This window comes from Carcharhinus amblyrhynchos, chromosome 2, assembly GCF_965287045.1.
Source record: "Carcharhinus amblyrhynchos chromosome 2, sCarAmb.v2.hapA, whole genome shotgun sequence".
Classification (NCBI taxonomy): Eukaryota; Metazoa; Chordata; class Chondrichthyes; order Carcharhiniformes; family Carcharhinidae; genus Carcharhinus; species Carcharhinus amblyrhynchos.
This window is the reverse complement of record NC_137325.1, coordinates 82,102,792-82,116,930: the sequence shown is the minus strand read 5'-3', so window position 1 is coordinate 82,116,930 and position 14,139 is coordinate 82,102,792. Positions and strand designations below refer to the sequence as shown.

Here is a 14,139-nt window from a genome sequence, read left to right as displayed (position 1 = left end):
TAGGAGCAGGACTGGACCATTTAGCGCATCACACTTTTTCCACCATTCAGTGAGATCTCTGATTTAATTCCACATCTGTGTCTTTGCCTCAAGTGCCTAAATTTTGGATTAATAAGAATCTATTAAACTCAAATGTAAAATTGTCAATTAATATTGTATTAATTGCCATTTGTGGAAGAGAACTCCAAACTTCTGTGAGAGTTTGCGCATTCTCCCTGTGGTTGTGTGGGTTTCCTCCGGGTGCTCCGGTTTCCTCCCACACCCCAAAGATGTGCTCTTAGGCTGATTGGTGTAACAAATTGTCCCTAAATTATTCTCCCCTTAATCTGGTTTCTAATGGGGGTACCATAAGCATAGACATGGGTCAAGGGTGGAGGAGGAAAAACACATTGTTAAGGTGGCGGCATGGGCTCGTTGGGCCGAAGGGCCTGTTTCCCATGCTGTGTTGTTCTTTGTTCTTTGTTCTACCACCCTTTCATGTGAAAAAATGTTTCCTAATTTCACTCCAAAAAGATCTGGCTCTAGTTTTTAGACAATTTCCCTAATCCTAGATTCCTCAATCAGTGGAAATAGTTTCTTCCAATTTATAGTCTTTAATATTGTGAACACTACATTCAAATCACCCGCTAACCTTCCAAATTCCAGGAAATACAATTCTAATTTGTATAATCTCTTTGTAACATAATCCTTGAAATCCAGACATCAAATCCATGCTGCACTCTCTCCAAGGCAATATATTCTTTCTAAGATGTGGTGTCCAAAACTTCTCTCAGCGCTCCAGTGATTTGTATAGCAGTAGTATAACACCAGCCACCTATCATATGAAGAGCAGTTAGGATTTTATTCACTGTAGTTTAGAAGAGTGAGAAAGGATTTAGAAAGAAAGTTCCAATTGGTGAGGGAATTGAGAATTAGGGGTTATAGTTTGAGGATAAGGGGCAAGTAAACATTTTAGAACTGCGCTGAAGAAAGATTTTTTCACTCAAAGGGTGGCGACTGCATTGAATTCACCACCAGAGAATGTAATGGAGGCTAAAACGTTGTCTGATTTCAAGAAGAAATTAGATATAGTTCTAGGCCCTAAAGGGATCAAAGGGTATTGGGGGGGAAACAGGTGAATCGAGATACTAAATTCAATGATTAGCCCTGACCAAAATGAATGGTGGCCAAAGCTCGAAGGGCCAAATAGCTTACTCCTCCTTCTAGTTTCTATGTTTACTATGTCCCCGAGTATAAAGGCCAGCACTGAATCAGCCTTTTTGGTTATTTTCTGTCCTTGTCATGACATTTTAATGATCTATTAAAATGGGCTGTAATGTCTTTTTGTGCCTTTGCAGTTTTTAGCTTTGCACCATTGGTCTTACATTTGCCTACGTTGAAATCAATTTGCCTCAGTTTTACATTTTTATTTAATCTATTAACATATCTTTGTAATTTGATTCTTCCGTCCACACTACTTACAATACCTTTGATCTTTGTATCATCAGCAAACTTGGACATGTGGTCGGTAGTAGTCGGGGGGATATAAATATATTAATATAGTCTTTCAGAAGGCATTTTATAAAGTCTAAAGGGTAATAAAACTGTAAGAACTACTAAAGGGACGTATGAAAAGAAACTAACAAATAACATCAAAATCAGCATTAAAAATGTTTACAATTATGTTAGGTAAAAAACAGCAAGCTCCTTGAAAGCTACAATGGTCATGTAATCAATGAAAATAAGGAAATAGCAGATGCATTGAATAATGTTTTGTGAGTGGTGTCCTATCAGAATTTGGCTTGGGTCCTCAAAATGGGAACAATGATGTTGAAAATATACACTCTGGTTGCTCATTAGAATTATGACTAAAACAGTTGGATGAAAAAAACTGTTTGTGATAAGCATTACACAGCTTTTCAATTACACAATATCTTCATCTGACTATAAAGATGATTATGAGCAAAATCTTTAAATTAATTATTTTTCTTGTCCTTTGAAGGATTTATGCAATAGCCTTGATCTTGGGCTTTTTAAAGGCTCTTCTGTTGATCTCAAAGTTCCTGTACAATGCAGCAGAGGATGCTTACCTCAGCCAGCATCATGTTAAGCACAGGGCACATGAGGAGAATTTAAATTGTCAGAGGCAGCGAGGAAAAAGATTCCACGGCATTCTTTCACAGGGGCACAATTGCTGGTGCAATCATAATACTGCTAGCAGATGTCTGATTCTGGAAGGTCATAGGAACAGCTGAGTGCCAGTTATCAGAAATAAAGACACTAACTTAAAGGTTGTTTGCCTGGTGTGAAAGCACAAGGGAAACTGCACTCTGAGAATTCACAAAACAGTGCTTCCACTTAAAGGAGCATTGCAGTCAGAAATTTATGATTTGCAAACAAAGTAACCCAATGAGTAAAATGAAACCTATGCTTCACACAGTCTTGCATTTGATTTTGATTTGATTTATTATTGTCACATGTATTAAAATATAGTGAAAAGTATTGTTTTTGCACACTATGCAGACAAAGCATACTGATAATAGACAAGAACAGGAGAGAGTGCAGAATGTGGTGTTATAGTCATAGCTTGGGTGTAAAGTAAGTCCATTCAAAAGTCTGACAGCAGCAGGGAAGAAACTGTTCTCGAGTTGGTTGGCATGTGACTTCAGACTTTTGTATCTTTTCTCTGAAGGAAGAAGGTGGAAAAAAGAATGTCCGGGATATGTGGGTCCTTAATTATGTCGGCTGCTTTGCCAAGGCAGTGGGAAGTGTAGACAGAGTTAATAGATGGGAGGCTGGTTTGCATGATGGATTGGGGTACATTCATGACCTTTTGTAGTTCCTTGCTGTCTTGGGCAGAGCAGGATCCATACCAAGCTGAAATACAACCAGAAAGAATGTTTTCTATGGTGCATCTAGAAAAGTTGGTGAGAGACGCAGCTGACATGCCAAATTTCTTTAGTCTTCTGAGAAAGTAGAGGCATTGATGGGCTTTCTTAACTATAGTGTCAGCATGGGGGGAACAGGACAGTTGTTGGTGATGATTACACATCACCAATTTGCTGAATATTCATATAAATTTTTGTTGAAAACTTTAGTAAACCTTTATAAAATATTTTTTAATGAAGATTGTGGAAGGATCAGTTTCCATCACATGGACAACAGCAATAGTGATATTATTTTAATATCTTAAATTTGTTAGGCAGAGGGATGTACTTACCCAGAGTACATGGGAATGGAGCCTTTGTCCCTTCTAGGTAAGATATAGCACATCATAAAGTTCCCTTTATTATGTTCACCAGCAAACATTAATCTAATGATTAGCATACAGTGTTGAAGATATTTTTACATTGGCGATTGTTTAGTTCGTACATCTACAATTCTGATGCCATGAAAAGAAAGACTGTAAACACAAATGACTTGTTTGTGTATACCAGGGGCTTGTTACCATACCTAGCACAAAAGAAGATGGTCGTGATTGTTGGAGGACAATCACCCCAGTTCCAGGATATCACTGCAGGAGCTCCTCAAGGTAGTGTCCTAGACTCCATATATTCAGCTGATTCATCAATGATCTTCCTTCTATTATAAGATCACAAGTTGGGATGTCCGCAAACGATTGCACAATGTTCAGCACAATTCATACTGCTTAGAAACTGAAACAATCCATGTTCAAATACAGCAAGAGCTGGACAATATCCAGACTTGGGCTGACAATTGAGGAATAACATTCGCACACGTAAGTGCCAGATAATAATCAACATCATGGGATCTTACCTTGTGTATTAACTTTTCATGCAGCACCTTATCAAATGCCATCTGGAATTCCAGGTACACTACATCTACAGGACTCCATTATCATTGTGCTTGTTCATCTTTGAAGAACTCAAGTAAATTGGTCAAACACAATTTACCCTTCATGAAATCTTACTGACTCTGATGGATTGCTTTTTGACTTTCCAACAATTCCAGCGTAAACTACATCTCTTTGAAGAGTGTTTCTTTTTCACTCAAACTCATCTGCATATGACAGAACACAAATTCTGCTTGAACCAGCGCGATTGGGCAGGCGGAATGGACAATGCTTTTGGATGGTACTTTGAAACATTAGCTTTTATAAAAATGTTTTTTTTATTTATTCTTTCATAGGTTGGGCATCAGTGGAAATGCTAACATTTCTTGCCCATCTCTCTTTGTCCTTTTAAGCAGTTAAGATTCAGCCATATTATTGTAGGTCTGGATACATTTTTAGACCACACCAGGCCAGGGTGGAAGATTTCCATCTCTAAAGGACATTGGTGAACAAATGAGTTTTTGCAACAATGGATGATGACTTCAGGGTCTCCATTACTGAAACTAACTTTGATTCCCCAGCTGCTGTGGTGGGATATGAACCCATGTCACCAGAGCATTGGACTGGGCTTCTGGATTTCTAGTCCACCGATATTGCCACTGCATCACCGTTTACTTGACAAAATTTTCCTTCATGTATTTAAAAATGGTAACTTGGTAAAATTTGATTAAAGCATAAAATCATCGTCTATCCACCAGCTCGGAGTAACTTGATTTTAAATTATTGAAATTCACTTTTGAAAAATACACAAAACTATTTTCTAGTTATATTGAGATGCATTAATTTCTGCATAAGTTACAATAAAAATCACATTTAACATATTTTTAAATGTACCTTTATGTGTCCTTGCCCCCAGAAGCAAACTTTAATTCTTAATGTCTTCCTGTAAAGTGCAATTAGTGGAAACTCCCAATGGTGGTCATTCAATGTGAGGGTGTGGCCAATTTTATGGGCAATATTTTGTCAAACTATCCTTTTAAACCTCAGAAATCTGAGTTGGGGTGAATAGCTGAACTGCCCTGAAAAGAAATCCCAGTGCAATTGAGGGAAAATCTCAGGCCCACATACACATGAAAGCACAGCTGCTTTGCATTGGCAGATGTGACTTTAAAGGCACTGTGTAGCTGTGTATACTTAAATTCAATGTTACCAATCTGGCCATATCTTGGAGAAAACATCTGTTCAGACCCGAAACACTGTTTACATTTACAGACAGGTTGTAAAATCAGCCCATCCATATCCATAGACAATATGACACATTTGATGATAAGCAGCACTTAAATCTTGGCTTAAAGATGCAGAATTTTGCCAATCTTACACAAATGGTTATGTGGGATTGAATTTAGAATTCAATTTTCTTTCGTCAGCTAACTTGCAGACTTATTGAAAAGATGCAAGTGCAGAGTTGAGGAAAGTGGAAGCATAAAATAACATGCCCATGAAATGCAGTCATGGGAACAGGTAAAGGACATTTCAGATTGAGGGAACAAAAAGCCTCTTGAAAGGTTGAAAAGGCATCAAAACAATTCTCAACCTTTACTTTGTCTGAACTTTTAGGATTCAGAAGCAACAGCAAAAATGAAACCAAAGAAAACCCATGTGCAGTCTTGTTGTGGCTGCATTGGTACCATCACCTTTGCTAGCTATACCACACATGTTAGTATCTGGCATCTTTACAGAAGATGGTACAGCTCTGCTAGCAGAAATCATATGAAGACACTTAACCCACATTTAAGTAAGTGCATCAATATCTTTAAATGTGGTTAGTGACATCTTGGGAAATGCTGCCACTCAGGTTTCCTTGGTAATGATTACTCTGGCACACGTTCTGGCAGGCCATGCCATGTAGAGAGTGACATCTGTGATTGGAAAGCTCCTGAAGAATTATCCAGCAGAACAGTTAGTCAGACCATCCTATTTGTCTGTGCCATTGAACCTGCTGTCACAATCTATCTTCAAAGCTGGAACCTCAGCATGCTCTAATTATCTGCCAATGCTGACATGCTCACCTCTGACCACGGATACTGATGTGTTGGAACGGGCAATGAAGCACAGAGTACTTCTCATATGGATCAACCCAGCAGTCCTTTGCCTTTTATTTGGCATCTTAGTTTGCAGCATTCCCACTGGGAATTTGATACCTTTGATGTGTTTTGGATAAAAACAAAAAGAAAAGAGATTGGCACACATACTTGTGAGAATCTGAGTGCTAGGAGAAAGAAAAAATAAAGTTAATTGGAAGACCTGGCTTCAGAACTGCTGGATTGATGTGCGAATTTTAAAGTTTCCCTTTCTACTCATTAGTGCTTCGTGATCCAGAACACCCAATCAATTAATGTCCAGTAGCATCAAGTCCAGTACCTGCTGATTCAAGGGGCTCTAGAGAAAATGAAGTCAATGGGAAGCAGAGAATGAGGGAAGGGGAACTCCCCAGTGATTGGAGTCATAACTAATATAAAAGACAGTGGTTGTGGTGGTTGGAAACCAATAATTTCAGCTACAGGCCATTACGATGAGAAATTCTCAGGGTAGTGTCCTATGCTTAACTATCTTCAGCTGCTTCATCAATGACTTTCCTCCATTATCAATTCAGAAATAGGGATGTTCACTGATGACTGCACAACGTTCAGTATTATTTGATACTGAAAGAGCCCGTGTCCATATCCATTCAGAGGAATGGGCTAATAAATTATTACATTTGTGCCACACAAGTGTCAGGCAATGGTCATCTTCAAAAAAAGGAGAATCTAACCAAGTCCCCTTGTCATTCAACATCATTATCATCACTGAATTCCCCACTATGAACAACCTGGGAGTAACCAATTAGAAATTGAACCAGACCAGCTATATAAATACTGTAACTACAGCAGAAGGTCAGAGGCTGAGAGTTCTGTAGTGAGTGGATCACCTTCTGATGCCTGAAAGCAGACTTGTCCAATCATTTTGCTCAGGGCCATATTTGCATATTTTTCTCACTGAAGAGGCTGATGAACAAATTACAGAAAAATAATGGCTGGAATTTTCTGGCCGTGCTCCAGGTGAGATCTTCCAGTCCCTCCAATGACAAACCCAACCACTAGCTTCCTGCCAGCAGTGGGTGGATTCAATGGGAAATCCCATTCATGGGTTGGGACCAGAAGGTCCTGTCAGTGGCCAATGGCCTCCCGCTGCTACAAAGCACATTGCAGGGGTATGCAGAGAATCCCCTGCTTCTCCCACCAAGGCTTGGCACAATAATAGAACGTATGTTTAAAAAAAATTGAGGTTTGAACGAAAACAGCAATTGCTCAGCAAAAAGTACAGTAATGTCACAGCAATAAATTAAGTTTAAAAATATGTAAATAAAAATTACCAGAGTGTGAGAGAGCCAGTGTATGTAGGTGTGTGTGTATGTATTGATTTGTGATGGTGAAATTGCACGAGAAACCTGAGACTGGGCGTAAGGCAGACTTGCATTCACCCCTAGAAACACACTCAGTCTCTAAATACATCCCCACACATTCAAGCTGAAATTCTCTGACCTAGCCCATGGCTGAGATTATCCAGTCCCGCTGTTGTGAATGGAGATTTGGTTGAGCACCAAATCTCCATTCACTGGCAGGCAGCGGTAGCAGGGTATATGAGACTGGAAAATTTCGGCATCGAAATTCTCGTACATTCATTCAGTCTCTTGCACTGCCCTCTATACACATACTCATTCTCACTGACTCCCACACACTCCCTCACTCACTCCTACACCCACTCAGTCACTTGCTCTCACTCTCTGAGACATTCACTCATTCTGACACACACTCACTCATCACTCTGACACACACACACACACACACACACACACACACACACACACACACACACACACACACACACACACACACACACTTTTTTTACTTTCATATTAACCATGGCACCATCTTCACCAAAATTACACCCTCTAGGGCCCGATTGCGACATTGCCTCCCTTGGCCCGCCAAAACTGTATGCACTCCATGCCTGATATACCTGGCTGTGTAGTCACTAGCCCAGCCATGCATTCGCTTCCCTCACCCTGGCAGCCCTTAGCACACTCTCCAGTGCCGATGTTTGCTGCTCCTCCAGTCAGAAATTATTTCTCTTCCATAGCAGCTGCTGATAGGCTGAGCAAACATGGGAGAGAAATGGCCTATGATTTCAGGAGCAGCTCTATGCCGAATATTCCATTGAAATTCACCTCTGACAGGAATATTGAAACTCCAGAAGTTGCATTGAAGTCTTCACTGGCTGCATCTGACCTGCAAGGCATATGTTGGACAAGTCTGTACTAAAGCCTTTCCAGCACCTTCAAAATATCAGGAATGTGATGGAATACTTGCTAGTGAATTTATTGGCTCCAGCTTTGCTGCTGTTACAAATACATACTGCGTGCTGATGGAGGAGTTTAAAGTGTCACAAGTCAGCTTACATTAACACTGCAACGACATTACTGTGAACATCCCCCAGAGATAGAAAATGAATGGTTAAGGTGGTGAATGAGGTGCTTTCAAGTGAGCTATTTTACCTGGATGAGCTCCAAAAACATTTGAGAAACTCAGCACTATCCAGGACAAAGCGGGCTACTTGAATAGCACCCCATCCATCACATTAAACATTCATTCCCTCCACATTCAGCATTTCATGTTTACAGTGTGTATTTCAACAGCCATTCTCAAATCCACACTTCTACCAATTAGAAGGAGGTCAACTGATACATGGGAACAACACCACCTGCAAGTTCCCCTCCAAGACTCTCACCATTGCTGTTCTTTCACTGTCAGCAAGCCAAAATTCTGGAACTCCCTTTCTAATGGCACTATGGGTAGGGTTAAACCTCGCATACTGCAGCACTTCAAGATTGTGACTCATCACCACCTTCTGAAGCGCAGTTAGGGATGGGCAATGAATGTTGACCTTGCCAGTGAAGCCCACATCTCATGAATGGTCAAAAAGCATTGCTTCAGCATACATAATGGAAATCTGGCCTGTTTTAAGCAGAAGATTGCTCCATCAGTCCACTAGGCCCCTGAAAATACACATCATGCACAAACTAAGTGCTACAGATCTTCAGGCTTTCTCTCCTGTCCATTGTGCTTCAAAAGCTGTGGTACAGAAACATGAAGATGATCACATTTAGTTCTGCTCCTGTTGACATTGTGCATTAGAGATACACAGGTTCTCATGACCCTGAAGATAGTAGTACCAGGCACCTAATGTTGCTGGGTAACCTTCATCAGCACTTTTGCTGTCAGAAATAATTTTGTATAAAATTAAAATATTTGTTAAATTATTAAAATCAGAACTGTATTAAGACCACACTTAAATATGTAGGGAAAGAAAGTAACAATTTTAAAGTTACTATTTATTCTGTGCAGCCTAAATTATGTTACAAGGTGAACTACGAGTGTGACAATTTGCGCTCAATGTTACATACCTCCGATAGGTGTGTTTTCAGTAGGGCGAGGAGGTGGAGGTCATGTAAAATAAGGTGAGTGCCTACCAATTCACCCAATTCTGGGCTCACCCCCAAAATATGCAGAGTGTGCTGGTACTGACTTCCTTTCTGGGGTTGGGGGGAGGGGTGGGCAAGCTGCCTCCCACCCGCAATAACATGCTGCCACAGCCTTTGTTAAGAGAGTTAATAGGGTTTTGTGTTGAATTTGTCAGGAAATAAACATTGAGCTAGCAGCCATTAAGATTCTGCTCTTGTGCAGGCTGTATTTCCAGCACAAAGTGTGCTTTTCTGGGTCAAGATAGTGAAAGCCCTGCACGCCCTTACTATGCAAGTCATCCCAAATATCATTTTGCTGAGTTCATTAGTGGGGGAAGAGGGACTGTGCATCAGGAGTCTGTAGCATAGACAGACCACGACGTCAATCCATTTGTATTACTAATTTGGCACAATTTTCAATATTCCAGCTAACTCCCTCATCCTCACACAACTGAACATGCATTCAACAAGGGGAAGGCTACCCCACCAGCACCATTTATAGGGGTCATCAGCCATTTGCAAGTTAGATGCTAATTGATTTCTGTTGAGTTAGAACGTAGAACACTACAGCACAAACAGGCCCTTCGGCCCACAAGTTGCACCAATCATATACATACCTACCAGGCCTATCTATAACTCTCAATCCATTAAATCTCATGTACTCATCCAGAAGTCTCTTAAAAGACCCCAGTGAGTTTGCCTCTACCACCACTGACAGCAGCCGATTCCACTCACTCACCACCCTCTGAGTGAAAAACTTACCCCTAACATCTCCTCTGTACCTGCTCCCCAGCACCTTAAACCTGTGTCCTCTCGTAGCGACCATTTCAGCCTTGGGAAATAGCCTCCGAGAATCCACCCTATCTATACCTCTCAACATTTTATAAACCTCTATCAGGTCACCTCTCAATCTTCGTCTCTCCAGGGAGAAGAGACCTAGCTCCCTCAACCTATCTTCATAAGGCATGCCTCCCAATCCAGGCAACATCCTTGTAAATCTCCTCTGCATCCTCTCAATAGCTTCCACATCCTTCTTGTAGTGAGGTGACCAGAACTGTGCACAGTGCTCCGAGTGGGGTCTGACAAGGGTCTTATAAAGTTGCAGCATTACCTCCCCGACTCCTTAACTCAATCCCTTGATTAATGAAGGCTAGCACACCATACACCTTCTTGACCAAATCCTCCGCCTGCGAGGCCGATTTAAGAGTCCTATGGACCAGGACCCCAAGGTCCTTTTGCTCCTCAACACTGCTAAGAGACCTACCCTTGATATTGTACTCCTTCATCCCATTGGACCTGCCAAAATGGACCACTACACACTTATCCGTGTTGAAGTCCATCTGCCACTTCTCCGCCCAGTCTTGCATCCTATCTATGTCTTGCTGCAACTTCTGACATCCCTCCAGACTATCCACAACACCACCAACCTTCGTGTCATCGGCAAACTTACTAACCCATCCCTCTACTTCCTCATCCAGGTCATTTATGAAAATGACAAACAGCAAGGGTCCTAGAACAGATCCCTGGGGCACTCCACTGGTGACCGACCTCCATGCAGAAAAAGATCCATCCACAACCACTCTCTGCCTTCTGCAGGCAAGCCAGTTCTGGATCCACAAGGCAACAGCCCCTTGGATCCCATGCCCTCTCACCTTTTCAAGAAGTCTTGCTTGGGGGACCTTAACAAACGCCTTGCTGAAGTCCATGTAAACCACATCCACCGCTCTTCGTCAATGTGTTCAGCCACATTTTCAAAGAACTCAACTAGGCTCGTAAGGCACACAACCTGCCCTTGACAAAGCCGTGCTGACTATTTCTGATCATACTAAACTTCTCTAAATGTTCATAAATCCTGTCCCTCAGTATGTTCTTCATCAACTTACCAACCACTGAGATCAGACTCACCGGTCAGTAATTTCCCAGGCTATCCCTGTTCCCTTTCTTGAAAATAGGAACCACATCTCCAATCCTCTGGGACCTCTCCCGTCTCCATCAACGATGCAAAGATCATCGCCAGGGGATCTGCAAACTCTTCCCTCACCTCCCACAGTAATCTGGGGTACATCCCATCCGGTCCTGGCGACTTATCTATCGTTGTTTGGTGTTTTGTACTATTGTTTAAAGTTGGTCACATCTACAAGAATGGTATATGGCATATGGTGAAAGCTTTGGTTCTGAGTTCAAGGCTTCTGCTCAAACCACTTGTTCCCAAACATGGGGTTTGCTCTTTCTGTCATGTTTCGGCTTAAAGTTTGATGGTTTGAGATTAAACAGAGGTGGCATAGGGGAAGACAAACTGCTTCTGGAGGGAGGAGGAGGAGGGAGAGAAGCCTCTCAATTGGAGGTCATATCCAGCCATAATTTTCAGGGACCATTTCTCTTCCTGCCAGAAACAGTGAGTAGAAAGTTGTGGAGGTGACAGGGCTCCTGGAGGGTCAGTGATACCCTGCACTATCTCTTTTAGGGAAGGCCTGCCACATCTTGAGTTGCTCGGGCACTTGATAGGTCAGTGGCAACACCCTCACCACATCCCCCCCCCCAACCACCACCCCTGCCCCAGAACAAGGACCACTGGGGCAGAAATCAAGCCTACTAAGAGCTTCTGGCCAGTCAGAAGCTGGTAATATTGAATAGCTGCAGGATTTCTGTACTTGTATCAGTTTTCAAAATGGGGGTCAAGGATAAAATACCAGAAGTACGAAGGAAAGTTAATTGCAAATTAAGTGAGTAGCTCTTGATTTAAGTAAACAAAAATGGTAATGGTGATATTGCTGAGGTTTAAAAGAGTCAGATTTCCAGGATTTGATCATTTCCATCCCAAAATGTTAAAGTTAGAAGGTGACAAAATTGCAGAAGTTTTAGCCATGAATTTCCAAATTAGTTTTTTTTGAGGAATTGTCTCCTCTGATTAGAAAATTGCCAAAGCAACTCTGTTGCTTGGAGGGTAGGAGAGATGAACCAGAAATTGTAGACTCACTACCCTTAGCACTATTGTGAGGAAATTATTCAAATCTGTTATTAGACATGGAGGGGGAATCTTCTGCTCTGAAGTCTCAAGTTTGGTGGCAGCATGGAAGTGTGAGTAATTCCCACAGGAGGATGGGATAGCTGAACATGTGCAACCTTGCACAGTTCAGCTCATTATTTATACATGCATGTGCAGCACAGTGAACCTCATAGCAATGTGGACAGAAAGTCACCCTCCCTGCCATTACATCATGGGCTCAAAGGTCCAAGCACCAGATTTAAAGGACACCCAAACAGATGCCCTCCCTTTCCTCCTCAGCATGCCTTCCCCCCACCCCACCCCCCCGCAACAATGTCTAGCCTCCGCTCCTCTCCTCCATCCATCATGCAGTCTGTGCACCGACATCCGATATGAGTGAAGTAGCGTGAGGTCCCCAGCAAGGCAAAAGCAATATTTACTGATCTCAAAGTCATGGAAAAAATGTGGCTTGTCAACTGCACGCCATTTATGTATGGTTGTAAAAGTCAGCGGTCTAATTTCCCCCGGCAGAGAAAGAAATTTGGCAATGAAAATTAACTCTGGCGAGGTGGCCTTTTAATGAACATGCATGAAATGTCAATGCTTGCACATGGGCTTTCTGATATTGTTTATTAGGCAGTTTGACCTGCCTTTAATATCCCAAAAACAGAATTCCAACAGTTCATCCCGATCAGGAAGCTGATTTTGGCTTCTTGCCAAATTAAGTGCCCCTGACTGCAACACTTCCCACTGCTGGCAGGACTGGAGGACTCCACCCAGAGTGACAGCACTTGGGAAAACCTGAGGCATTTGGGCACTAGAGAGGGCGCAGAGAAGACTTACATGGACCATACCAGAAATAGTAGTATCAGGAAAGAATTGCTAGGCTGGATCTCTTCTCCCTTGAGGAGACTCTTATGGGTGAACAGAAAGAAGTCTTTAAAATTGAAAAGTTTAGAGAGAGTGGATATAAAGAGAATATGTCCTTTTATGCAGAAGAGTGTAACTGGTGGCCATCAATATTTGATAGTCACCAAGAATTCCAATTGGAATTCAGAAGAAACTGCTTTGCCCAGAAAGTTGTTATTATGTAGAACTCGCTACCACAGGGAGTGGTTAAAGTGAATAGTATAGATGCATTTAAGGGGAAAGTGGATAAGCATATGAGGGCAAAGGGAATGGTTACGATGATAGAATTAGATGAGAAAGAATGGGAACTGACTTGAGTGGAGTATAAACATCAGCGTAGACTGTTTGGGCAAAGTGGCCTGTTCTTGTGCTGTATATAATCTAATATGATCAGGGAGAACCAAGCATTGATTAGTAATGCATATGAAGTGGTAGATAAAGGAGTGTCTATGGATCTGGATCTTATTTAATTGAACTGTCAGAAGGCATTCAATATGGTTCCACATAGGAGACTGTTAAAATAAGATTCCATGAAATTAAAGACAAACTATTGACAGAGGGAGGGAATTGTAGGCAGTGGCAGACAGAGATATGTATGTGTACTCAAACTGGCAGGATGTGACTGGTGCTCAGGGATCTGTACGGGGGCCTCAGTTTTTCACTATAAATGAGTTAGATGAGGAAAGAGCTATATATCCAAGTTGCTGATTTGGCCAAGATACATAGCGCAGCAAATAGTTTAGAGAGGAGCAAAATGTTACAAGGGACATTAATAGATTAATGTATTGAAATTTTATACAACATCAATATGCATTAATAAATTGAGCAAATCTTGTTGCACATGGAATGCAATGTGGAGACGTGTGACAACATCCACTTTGAACCTCAGAAAAATGGAATAGAACATGATGA

The 14,139-nt window shown here is 41.6% G+C and overlaps 1 protein-coding gene across 3 annotated transcripts in view; it reads left to right on the top strand.

The window, feature by feature from the left end:
• The window catches only part of gabbr2 (gamma-aminobutyric acid (GABA) B receptor, 2), a 909,903-nt gene that overhangs the window by 491,540 nt on the left and 404,224 nt on the right, over nucleotides 1–14,139 (top strand). The window lies entirely within an intron of this gene.